General features: G+C 42.0%; 3 non-coding genes across 3 annotated transcripts; all 3 read left to right on the top strand.

Annotated features, from left to right (window-relative positions):
• Positions 1-8,429: 8,429 nt before the first annotated feature.
• trnat-ugu (transfer RNA threonine (anticodon UGU)) lies at positions 8,430-8,503 on the top strand. Its single transcript has one exon. It is a non-coding gene; the product is annotated as a tRNA-Thr (tRNA).
• Positions 8,504-9,724: 1,221 nt separating this feature from the next.
• trnat-agu (transfer RNA threonine (anticodon AGU)) lies at positions 9,725-9,798 on the top strand. The gene has a single exon. It is a non-coding gene; the product is annotated as a tRNA-Thr (tRNA).
• A 394-nt stretch (positions 9,799-10,192) lies between these two features.
• On the top strand, positions 10,193-10,266 carry trnat-ugu (transfer RNA threonine (anticodon UGU)). The gene has a single exon. It is a non-coding gene; the product is annotated as a tRNA-Thr (tRNA).
• The last annotated feature ends 2,713 nt before the right edge of the window (positions 10,267-12,979 follow it).

The raw sequence follows: 12,979 nt of genomic DNA, 5'->3' as shown, positions 1-12,979 counted from the left end.
CCAATAGGCTTCTGGTTTGGAGCCAAACAATAGCACTAAATGCTACTCCTCATTGCTAATTGCAATAGATTGATTGCATTTTTTTTTTACTTTGGATAGTTATGTCTGCTACTACAGGGAGAAGCTGTTCGATCTCCTCCACAGTCTTCAATCCCATCTGCCGTAGAAGGTCCTCCACTGGGGCAAGCAATTGCTCCCCTTTCTCTGTGAACAGTAGGAAACCTTCTTCGGTGTCACAGAACCTCAGGATGGTTTTCTGTTTCTTTTCTGTTTTTTATGTTGACTCCTGAATGAGAATTAATTAGATGCTTTTCTGGTTTTACCCAATTTATCCTGATTTCTAAAGGAATTAACGGAATGTAAAAAAGATTTGGAGAGGTTGAGCTTGAGGTGGTGTGAGTGCATCCAGGCAGAGATAGCAGACAAGCAGGAAGAGATGCAGATTTGTCTTTGTGAAGGACGCATCAATCAAAGCCGAGTTGCTTGAATTTGTGCGCCAGGAGTGGCATAAAGTCACCCAACAGCGATGTGAAAGACTGGTGGAGAGCATGCCAAGACGCATGAATGCTGTGATTGAAAATCACCAAATATTAATTTCTGAACTCTTTGTAAGTTAAAACATTAGTATTATGTTTTTTAAAAATTAATATGAACTTATTTTCTTTGCATTATTTGAGGTCTGACAACACTGCATCTTTTTTGTAATTTTGTCCAGTTGTAAATTTCTGCAAATAAATGCTCTAAATGACAATATTTTTATTTGGAATTTGGGAAAAATGTTTTCAGCAGTTTATAGAATAAAACAAAAATGTTCATTTTACCAAAACATATACCTATAAATAGTAAAACCAGAGAAACTGATAATTGTGCACTGGTCTCTTAATTTTTTCCAGAGCTGTATACACCTTTATATGCGCTGCCATATCAAACATTTAACACTAAAGCATGTTGTGAATAAATGTTATGCTTTGGAATTTTAATATTGACATGAATAGACAATCCATGCAAGTAAACTCAAACACACAATAACAAGTGGTATTGTCACTGTTGAATCCCACACATCCCGCAATTCACAAGCTCCCCTGCAGAGGTCAGCATCACCGGAATTCTAAACCCTCACATTCCCCAGCAATCAGCCACTTAACATTCCTCGGCACCATGTGCACTTGTTCTATCATCCTCGAACTCCCATTGTACCAGCACTCTCCTTCACCGTCCTCTGCTCCTCTCTGCTACACATATAAACCCCTCTGTGACTTTAATTCACTGCTAAGTCTTGTATCCTTTTGTTATTGATTGTTTACAACCTCCACGTGTTCCTCCACCAATTCCCGTATTCTCCCTACCAGCCTGTTTGCCTGATCATTGACCCCCTGCTTGTCTTATCGACCAGGACTTGTGGATTTCCCTGGACATTACGGTTTGCCGGCATTGACCACAGCCTGTTTCTGACCACCTCTCACTCCGCACCTGGGTTCCCCGCCATGGCAGTCCTTCTTTACAGGTATACAGTCCGGTCCATAAATATTTGGACAGACCCAATTGTCAATTTGGCTCTGTACACCATCACAATGGATTGGAAAGGAAACAATCAAGATGTGCTTTAAGTGTAGACTTTCATCTTTAATTGGAGGGTAGTTACATCCAAATCGGGTGAATGGTGTAGGAATTAAACCAATTTTTATGTGGTCCCCCCAATTTTAGGGGCTCAAAAGTATTTGGACAAACTAACATAATCATTAATTAAATTGTGAGTTTCAAAACTTGGTTGTGATGCGGGACAGTGGCCTGTCCGAATGCCAAATATATTTGCACCATTGTTGCAGTAAGATTGTGTAACCCATGTATGAATTTAAGCTTTGTGTATTGCTCCGCAGAGGACAGGTGCAGTAGTTCTGTGTAGCTGATTTTTAGAAAAACATTTTCATCCAAGGCTATAGAGAAAACAGAAGACAAAGGAGAAGTCTGTGATCAAGTTTGGGGTACATCATTGACGTCATCCAGTTGCCCAGCAACCAAAGGGAGTCATCTTGTATATGATAGCATGTTCTTTAGAAAAACCTTAGATGTGTCTTGCTGACTGACCATCTCCAGAGCACTTAGTTGTAGCTGAATAAACTATTTTGGTATTATTTCAGTTAAATCGGGTCCTGAGTATTCCTTGTCCGCCTGTTTATTGAGGGAGTAAAATGTCTCCCTATCAGTTGCAAATCCTTTGCAGTCAATGACTGCCTGAAGTCTGGAACCCATAGACATCACCAGATGCTGGGTTTCTTCCCTGGTGATGCTATGCCAGGCCTGCACTACAGCTGTCTTTAGATCCTGCTTGTTCTTGGGGTGTTTTGCCTTAGATATCAAAACAAACCAATCAGAGAGCAAAAACATTAGGTGGGGCCAAATCCACTAATAAGAACGTACTGGTGAGCGCAGGAACACCAAAAGGCCAGGAACACCACGGAAAACAACTGTGGTGGATGACAGAATATTTTCCCTGGTGAGGAAAACCCCTTCACAACAGTTGGCCAGATCAAGAATACCCTCCAGGAGGTAGGCGTATCTGTGTCAATGTCAACAATCAAGAGAACAATCGCTAATCTCAAGATGGAGCTGGGGGTAGGTGTTCCATGGCCAGGCTGTCGTTCCCTCTGCCAAGTGTGTACAGGCCAAGATACCTCCATTACTTCAATCACTACATCTTCCGCTGACTTCTATAGGGGGCTGCGTGAACTACTGAAGTAATGCTGTAGAGATAAGTGTCCTTAAACTGGGAAATGGAAATAAAGATTAAGTAAGCATCACTCATTGAAGAAATGCATCACAGTGTCTCTGTCAGCCTGTACAGCAGCGCATGTTTGCCGTAGCCAACATTTATTCAGTGCCAAATTTCCTTGCACAAAGCCATAGCAGATTCTCAAGCCCTCCCATGTTGTTGATTATCTTGTATCCATGTATTAAGAATAATGGTAATGCTTTATTTTAAGTGTCCATTATAAACAATCTATTAACATGTTATGTTATTATTATATGATTAATTTTACAAATTATAAATATATTAGACATTTTTAAACTTTTTTGCTATAATATGTTTTAAGGTATTTAATAACATATTTAATAAAGGGTATAATAACATGACATTCGCACACCGATATCAATCTATTATCATTAACTGCCATGCCAGTTAATTACTGCTATTATCCATCCATTTTTGAAACCAGTTATCCTGGCGAAGGTCGCCGAGCACTGATCCCGGCAGGCAAAGGGCACAAGGCAGGAATACACCCAGGACGGGACCCCAGTCCATCGCTGGGCAACACACACACACACACACACACGCAGACACACCCACATACAGGGCAATTTAGAGAAGCCAATTAACCTAACCCACATGTCTTTGGACGGTGGGAGGAAACCCACGTGGACACGGGGAGAACATGCAAACTACATAGTATAGCAAAAATGTTTAAATAAAAATGTCTAATATATGTATAATTTGTAATAATCATATAACAATAACATAATCAATAATTTGTTAATAGATTGTTTATAATGGACACTTGTTAGCATAATAACTAATGTATGTTATCTATCTGTATGTAATGCTGTTGTCCTATAAGTCCTTACATTTGTAAACAGGGATTTTTGAAATAACCATTACTTATTTTGTGAAAAAACAGGGAAACAGAAATAAGGAATGAGTAACTATTACTTATTTCTCCAGAAATAAATAAGTAAACTTTACTTATTTTGCAGAAAAAAATAAAACAGTTTATTATTAATATATTGAGGAAACAGTGAAAAAAATAACCATTACTTATTTTTTGAAAAATAAGGAATCTACTTCATAGAGGTTCTGAAATCAGCATACTTCTCATGGCAGGAAAGGAAAGTGGAAGCCTTTTGACACATTTCTTGACTTTGATTGAAGATTTTCCAGTATTTTAATCAGACCTCCTGCCAGAATATATTCTGCAGTGGGTTTCAGAATGGGCTGCCAAAACTGCGTAATCTCCTCCACCAACCTTTCCTGGTTTTCCTTTGTTTGGTAAAACTGCATTTATGGAAGATACCCTTACAAAAATAAAATATTTAAAAATATATATTATTCTGAAATATGAAATGTATTTTAATGTATTAATATGTTTTATAAATTTGCATACCATTTTATAATATATGGTGAAAATATACTTTTAAATATCAATTGCAGTTTTAGTATGTCACTTGATACATAAATATGGTCAAATACACTATATTATACAATACAAATATTGTTTAATATAACTTAAGTATATTCAGAATTATATGTAAACTTGTTTTTAATATATATAATTATATGCAAATATACTGTAACATCTACACATGTATTTTATACTAAATATATAAAAATGCATACATATATGTCTCCTTATAATATACATTTAGTATACTGCTAAATACACAACAATCTCATATTGCATGTATTGTATACTGTGAATATATTAGACTGCAAAAATGTTGCATTCTAAATATACTGGTAGAATATATTTGGATAAACTTCCAAACACATGTATACATGAAGTGTAACTTATAACATTGGGATACTTCAATACTTTAATAGATTTCACTTGGTACTCACTTGGTGTTTGACCCACCTTTGCCTTCAGAACTGCCTTAATTCTACGTGGCATTGATTCAACAAGGTGCTGAAAGCATTCTTTAGAAATGTTGGCCCATATTGATAGGATAGCATCTTGCAATTGATGGAGATTTGTGGGATGCACATCCAGGGCACAAAGCTCCCGTTCCACCACATCCCAAAGATGCTCTATTGGGCTGAGATCTGGTAACTGTGGGGGCCAGTTTAGTACAGTGAACTCATTGTCATGTTCAAGAAACCAATTTGAAATGATTCGACCTTTGTGACATGGTGCATTATCCTGCTGGAAGTAGCCATCAGAGGATGGGTACATGGTGGTCATAAAGGGATGAACATGGTCAGAAACAATGCTCAGGTAGGCCGTGGCATTTAAACGATGCCCAATTGGCAATAAGGGGCATAAAGTGTGCCAAGAAAACATCCCCCACCACCACCAGCCTGCACAGTGGTAACAAGGCATGATGGATCCATGTTCTCATTCTGTTTACGCCAAATTCTGACTCTACCATCTGAATGTCTCAACAGAAATCGAGACTCATCAGACCAGGCAACATTTTTTCAGTCTTCAACTGTCCAATTTTGGTGAGCTTGTGCAAATTGTAGCCTCTTTTTCCTATTTGTAGTGGAGATGAGTGGTACCCGGTGGGGTCTTCTGCTGTTGTAGCCCATCCGCCTCAAGGTTGTACGTGTTGTGGCTTCACAGATGCTTTGCTGCATACCTCGGTTGTAACGAGTGGTTATTTCAGTCAAAGTTGCTCTTCTATCAGCTTGAATCAGTCGGCCCATTCTCCTCTGACCTCTAGCATCAACAAGGCATTTTCGCCCACAGGACTGCCGCATACTGGATGTTTTTCCCTTTTCACACCATTCTTTGTAAACCCTAGAAATGGTTGTGCGTGAAAATCCCAGTAACTGAGCAGATTGTGAAATACTCAGACCGGCCCGTCTGGCACCAACAACCATGCCACGCTCAAAATGGCTTAAATCACCTTTCTTTCCCATTCAGACATTCAGTTTGGAGTTCAGGAGATTGTCTTGACCAGGACCACACCCCTAAATGCATTGAAGCAACTGCCATGTGATTGGTTGGTTAGATAATTGCATTAATGAGAAATTGAACAGGTGTTCCTAATAATCCTTTAGGTGAGTGTATAGGGCATGTATTACAGATTCATTCAAAATGGTCTCACTTTAGATTTGAGGAAACACTATTTACTTGTATCAGCGGTCATTCATTTGCCATTAATAGTTCTTCCAATTTCCGACCTTTTAGTTCCAGAGACCAATGTTTTGGTACCAGCTAAAAAAACAAAGACAAATGTACATTAATTGGACAAATATGAAATATATAGTTACATGTAAAATATGGCCCAATATACAACGCTACAATTATTACAATTTACTTGCACTGTAATTACACGGTAACAAGAGTGAATTGACCAAGTAGGATGTGTATAGTTAATTCAATTATTAAATACTAGTATGGATGATGTATGATTACAGAACGAGCTTACATACACTAAACAAGTATTATGGCTTATTTACATGTAGTGTGTGTTTTTTACTTTACATATTCATGTAAAATGCTGCCAACCTTTGTGATGTTACCGATGACCTTAAACTCACCCCTTCTTAAAGTGTAACCACATGTGGTGATCAGGTGAGGGTCTGCCTCAAGCAGTTGTTTTGTTTCTTACGCCTGGGTGTAGGTACTGGAGAATGGGAGAGTCCTGGCACCGTGGCTTAGTTGGTCAAAGTGCCTGCCTTGTAAACAGGAAACCCTGGGTTCGACGCCCAGCAGTGCCTTGGTTTATGTTGTCCTAGGCAATGGAAAGGAAGTTTCTAAACGCTCAATACATTTTTGCAAGATAGCCGTCCGCAGCAAGCAGCTTGAGGTTACTGTAGCCACAGTCTGGCAAGCTGACTGCCAGAAGTAGAAACAATAACAAGGGGCGGGGGGAAAAGTGGGGCGTCCCTGGGTGGAATCGAACCACAATCCTTTCGGTTAACAGCCAAACACGCTGACCGATTGCGCCACAGGTGTTGTGGTTGCTGCACTCGTGCAGTTCCTTCACAGTTGCCAGAAATCATTTCCAGCACACAATTTTCTTTGTCGTTGAATGCAACATACGTGACCATTGGGGGAGCGATAGTAAGCAAGAGAGTTAGATATCGAGAGTCATAGATAGATAGCTAGCTAGATAGATAGATAGATGGATGGATGGACGGCAAGGCAAGCATCTGATTGACAGTGGTCTGTGATCTGCTGTTATGCTACTATGCTACTGACCATTGGGGGAGCGATAGCAAGCAAGAGAGTTAGATATCAAGAGTCATAGATAGATAGATAGATAGATGGATGGACGGCAAGGCAAGCATTTGATTGACAGTGGTCCGTGATCTGCTGTTATGCTACAATGCTACTGACCATTGGGGGAGCGATAGCAAGCAAGAGAGTTAGATGTCAAGAGTCATAGATAGATAGATAGATGGATGGATGGACGGCAAGGCAAGCATCTGATTGACAGTGGTCCGTGATCTGCTGTTATGCTACTATGCTACTGACCATTGGGGGAGCGATAGCAAGCAAAAGAGTTAGATATCGAGAGTCATAGATAGATGGATGGATGGACGGCAAGGCAAGCATCTGATTGACAGTGGTCCATGATCTGCTGTTATGCTACAATGCTACTGACCATTGGGGGAGCGATAGCAAGCGAGAGAGTGAGATGTCAAGATCAATAGATAGACAGATAGATAGATAGATGGATGGATGGACGGCAAGGCAAGCACCTGATTGACAGTGGTCCGTGATCTGCTGTTATGCTACTATGCTACTGACCATTGGGGGAGCGATAGCAAGCAAGAGAGTTAGATATTGAGAGTCATAGATAGATAGATGGATGGATGGACGGCAAGGCAAGCATCTGATTGACAGTGGTCTGTGATCTGCTGTTATGCTACTATGCTACTGACCATTGGGGGAGCGATAGCAAGCAAGAGAGTTAGATATCAAGAGTCATAGATAGATAGATAGATAGATGGATGGACGGCAAGGCAAGCATTTGATTGACAGTGGTCCGTGATCTGCTGTTATGCTACAATGCTACTGACCATTGGGGGAGCGATAGCAAGCAAGAGAGTTAGATGTCAAGAGTCATAGATAGATAGATAGATGGATGGATGGACGGCAAGGCAAGCATCTGATTGACAGTGGTCCGTGATCTGCTGTTATGCTACTATGCTACTGACCATTGGGGGAGCGATAGCAAGCAAAAGAGTTAGATATCGAGAGTCATAGATAGATGGATGGATGGACGGCAAGGCAAGCATCTGATTGACAGTGGTCCATGATCTGCTGTTATGCTACAATGCTACTGACCATTGGGGGAGCGATAGCAAGCAAGAGAGTTAGATATCGAGAGTCATAGATAGATAGATAGATAGATGGATGGATGGATGGCAAGGCAAGCATCTGATTGACAGTGGTCCATGATCTGTTGTTTTGCTACTATGCTACTTACCTAACGTCCAATTCCCATTGCCGCCCCTGGACAGTCGCAACAGGGAGCTTGTTGCTCCCGTCAACCTTACGTTTTCACCTCTGTGTGCTTCCTTTGTTGCAGCCTGCATCCAGATTTTGTTTTGTTTTGTTTTGTTTTGTTTTGTTTTGTTTTGTTTTGTTTTGTTTTGTTTTGTTTTGTTTTGTTTTGTTTTGTTTTGTTTTGTTTTGTTTTGTTTTGTTTTGTTTTGTGCCTTACGCCTGAGTGTAGGCACTGGGGAATGGGAGAGTCCTAGCACCGTGGCTTAGTTGGTCAAAGCACCTGTCTTGTAAACAGGAAACCCTGGGTTCGACTCCCAGCAGTGCTTTGGTTTATGTTGGCCTAGGCAATGGAAAGGAAGTTTCTAAACGATCAATACTTTCTTGCAAGATGGCCGTCCGCAGCAAGCAGCTTAAGGTTACTGTAGCCGCAGTCTGGCAAGCTGACCGCCAGAAGTAGAAACAATAACAAGGGGCGGGGGGAAAAGTGGGCCGTCCCTGGGTGGATTCGAACCACCATCCTTTCGGTTAACAGCCAAACACGCTGACCGATTGCACCACAGAGGTGTTGTGGTTGCTGCAGTCGTGCAGTTCCTTCACAGTTGCCAAAAATCATTTCCAGCACACGATTTTCTTTGTCGTTGAATGCAACATACGTGACCATTGGGGGAGCGATAGCAAGCAAGAGAGTTAGATATCGAGAGTTATAGATAGATAGCTAGCTAGATAGATAGATAGATGGATGGATGGACGGCAAGGCAAGCATCTGATTGACAGTGGTCCGTGATCTGCTGTTATGCTACTATGCTACTGACCATTGGGGGAGCGATAGCAAGCAAGAGAGTTAGATATTTTGAGTCATAGATAGATAGATAGATAGATGGATGGATGGACGGCAAGGCAAGCATCTGATTGACAGTGGTCCGTGATCTGCTGTTATGCTACTATGCTACTGACCATTGGGGGAGCGATAGCAAGCAAGAGAGTTAGATATCAAGAGTCATAGATAGATAGATGGATAGATGGATGGACGGCAAGGCAAACATCTGATTGACAGTGGTCCGTGATCTGCTGTTATGCTACTATGCTACTGACCATTGGGGGAGCGATAGCAAGCAAGAGAGTTAGATATCGAGAGTCATTGATAGATAGATAGATAGATGGATGGATGGATGGACGGCAAGGCAAGCATCTGATTGACAGTGGTCCGTGATCTGCTGTTATGCTACTATGCTACTGACCATTGGGGGAGCGATAGCAAGCAAGAGAGTTAGATATCGAGAGTCATAGATAGATAGATAGATAGATGGATGGATGGACGGCAAGGCAAGCATCTGATTTACAGTGGTCCGTGATCTGCTGTTATGCTACTATGCTACTGACCATTGGGGGAGCGATAGCAAGCAAGAGAGTTAGATATCGAGAGTCATAGATAGATAGATGGATGGATGGATGGATGGATGGATGGATGGACGGCAAGGCAACCATCTGATTGACAGTGGTCCGTGATCTGCTGTTATGCTACTATCAGCAGCAGCAGCTGCAGATTTGGCGCCGTGGCTCAGTTGGTTAAAGCGCCTGTCTAGTAAACAGGAGGTCCTGGGTTCAAATCCCAGCGGTGCCTTAGGCGGGCTTTCTGTGCTCCTTGCGAAGCTTGTGCTTCTGCTTTGTCAACCATCAGTTTTAGCAAGATAGGCTTATCTTAAAGCCATCAGAGGACGTAATGAACCGGAAAGCCAACTGGACAGACGCCGGTTTGTAAAGAAGAACCAGAACCCAAAGGACACGCGCTACGGCCAACGTCCAATTCCCATTGCCGCCCCTGGACAGTCGCAAAAGGGAGCTTGTTACTCCCGTCAACCTTACGTTTTCACCTCTGTGTGCTTCCTTTGTTGCAGCCTGCATCCAGATTTTGTTTTGTTTTGTTTTGTTTTGTTTTGTTTTGTTTGGTTTTGTTTTGTTTTGTTTTGTTTTGTGCCTTACACCTGAGTGTAGGCACTGAGGAATTGGAGAGTCCTGGCACCGTGGCTTAGTTGGTCAAAGCGCCTGTCTTGTAAACAGGAAACCCTGGGTTCGACTCCCAGCAGTGCCTTGGTTTATGTTGTCCTAGGCAATGGAAAGGAAGTTTCTAAACGCTCAATACATTTTTGCACGACGGCCGTCCGCAGCAAGCAGCTTAAGGTTACTGTAGCCGCAGTCTGGCAAGCTGACCGCCAGAAGTAGAAACAATAACAAGGGGCGGGGGGAAAAGTGGGCCGTCCACCATCCTTTCAGTTAACAGCCAAACGCGCTGACCGATTGCGCCACAGAGACAGACAGAGGTGATGTGGTTGCTGCAGTCGTGCAGTTCCTTCACAGCTGCCAACAATCATTTCCAGCACACGATTTTCTTTGTCGTTGAATGCAACATACGTGACCATTGGGGGAGCGATAGCAAGCAAGAGAGTTAGATATCAAGAGTCATAGATAGATAGATAGATAGATGGATGGACGGCAAGGCAAGCATCTGATTGACAGTGGTCCGTGATCTGCTGTTATGCTACTATGCTACTGACCATTGGGGGAGCGATAGCAAGCAAGAGAGTTAGATATCGAGAGTCATTGATAGATAGATAGATAGATAGATGGATGGATGGATGGACGGCAAGGCAAGCATCTGATTGACAGTGGTCCGTGATCTGCTTTTATGCTACTATGCTACTGACCATTGGGGGAGCGATAGCAAGCAAGAGAGTTAGATATCGAGAGTCATAGATAGATAGATGGATGGATGGATGGACGGCAAGGCAAGCATCTGATTGACAGTGGTCCGTGATCTGCTGTTATGCTACTGACCATTGGGGGAGCGATAGCATGCAAGAGAGTTAGATTTCGAGAGTCATAGATAGATAGATAGATAGATGGATGGATGGACGGCAAGGCAAGCATCTGATTGACAGTGGTCCGTGATCTGCTGTTATGCTACTATGCTACTGACCATTGGGGGAGCGATAGCAAGCAAGAGAGTTAGATATCGAGAGTCATAGATAGATAGATAGATAGATAGATAGATAGATAGATAGATAGATAGATAGATAGATAGATAGATAGATAGATAGATAGATAGATAGATAGATGGATGGATGGACGGCAAGGCAAGCATCTGATTGACAGTGGTCTGTGATCTGCTGTTATGCAACTATGCTACTGACCATTGGGGGAGCGATAGCAAGCAAGAGAGTTAGATATCAAGAGTCATAGATAGATAGATAGATAGATGGATGGACGGCAAGGCAAGCATCTGATTGACAGTGGTCCGTGATCTGCTGTTATGCTACTATGCTACTGACCATTGGGTGAGCGAAAGCAAGTAAGAGTGTTAGATATCAAGAGTCATAGATAGATAGATAGATAGATGGATGGATGGACGGCAAGGCAAGCATCTGATTGACAGTGGTCCGTGATCTGCTGTTATGCTACAATGCTACTGACCATTGGGGGAGCGATAGCAAGCAAGAGAGTTAGATATCAAGAGTCATTGATAGATAGATAGATAGATGGATGGATGGATGGACGGCAAGGCAAGCATCTGATTGACAGTGGTCTGTGATCTGCTGTTATGCAACTATGCTACTGACCATTGGGGGAGCGATAGAAAGCAAGAAAGTTAGATATCGAGAGTCATAGATAGATGGATGGATGTATGGACGGCAAGGCAAGCATCTGATTGACAGTGGTCCGTGATCTGCTGTTATGCTACAATGCTACTGACCATTGGGGGAGCGATAGCAAGCAAGAGAGTTAGATATCGAGAGTAATAGATAGATAGATAGATAGATAGATGGATGGATGGACGGCAAGGCAAGCATCTGATTGACAGTGGTTCTTGATCTGCTGTTATGCTACTATGCTACTGACCATTAGGGGAGCGATAGCAAGCAAGAGAGTTAGATATCGAGAGTCATAGATAGATAGATAGATAGATAGATGGATGGATGGATGGACGGCAAGGCAAGCACCTGATTGACAGTGGTCCGTGATCCTAACCCTAACCCCTAACCCCTATCCCTAACCCTAAAATATAATTAGCCCACAATTTAACTAGGCACTCAAACCAACCTCTAAACCCAATCCCTAAACCTAACCATTATTCAAATGTAACCCTCAATCCTATCCCCAATAATCAATTTCACAACTTATCCTTAAATTTATTCCCCATAACTTATTTCCCCCCCAAAACAAAACCCAGACTCCCTTAAAAACCTAGGTAATAGACTTCCAGACTCTATAATTAAATTTTAATCCCAATTCCATACATTCCCCTTACTTTTAAGACATATTCTTGTACATACAAACTTCACATCATTCAATTACACCACATCTCATCCCACTGAATTACCTTAACAAAACAGACTATAGAACGAATACTTTCGGATGCATCTTTTAAGGACACAACAATAGCCTCAACACCTGTGAGTGCCAGTGCACTTGAGGATGTCAGAGGAACCAAAGGTTTGATTCACCTGACAACCTCAATAACCTATTTTTTTAAACCTAACCCTAACCCTAACCCTAATGACCTGTGGCCCCATGCCATGCAGAAGTCCACAGCTATGCGTGTCAGCATGCCCTGCTCCTCATCCCCAATGTGCCACTTGTAAGAACTGTGTAAAAAGCGACAGAGAACGTGATCAGCAAAGAAACACAATTCTCCTGAGAACGACAATCATCGTGCCGATCGTAATCTCAGTGCATACCTGGATGCCCAACAAGCCAAGCCAGTGGTTCCCAAGCGTTGTAATGCCACCGCACACTTTGCTGAGACC

Source organism: Amia ocellicauda, chromosome 2 (assembly GCF_036373705.1).
Source record: "Amia ocellicauda isolate fAmiCal2 chromosome 2, fAmiCal2.hap1, whole genome shotgun sequence".
Lineage (NCBI taxonomy): Eukaryota > Metazoa > Chordata > Actinopteri > Amiiformes > Amiidae > Amia > Amia ocellicauda.
This window is presented reverse-complemented; position numbering and strand designations above follow the sequence as displayed.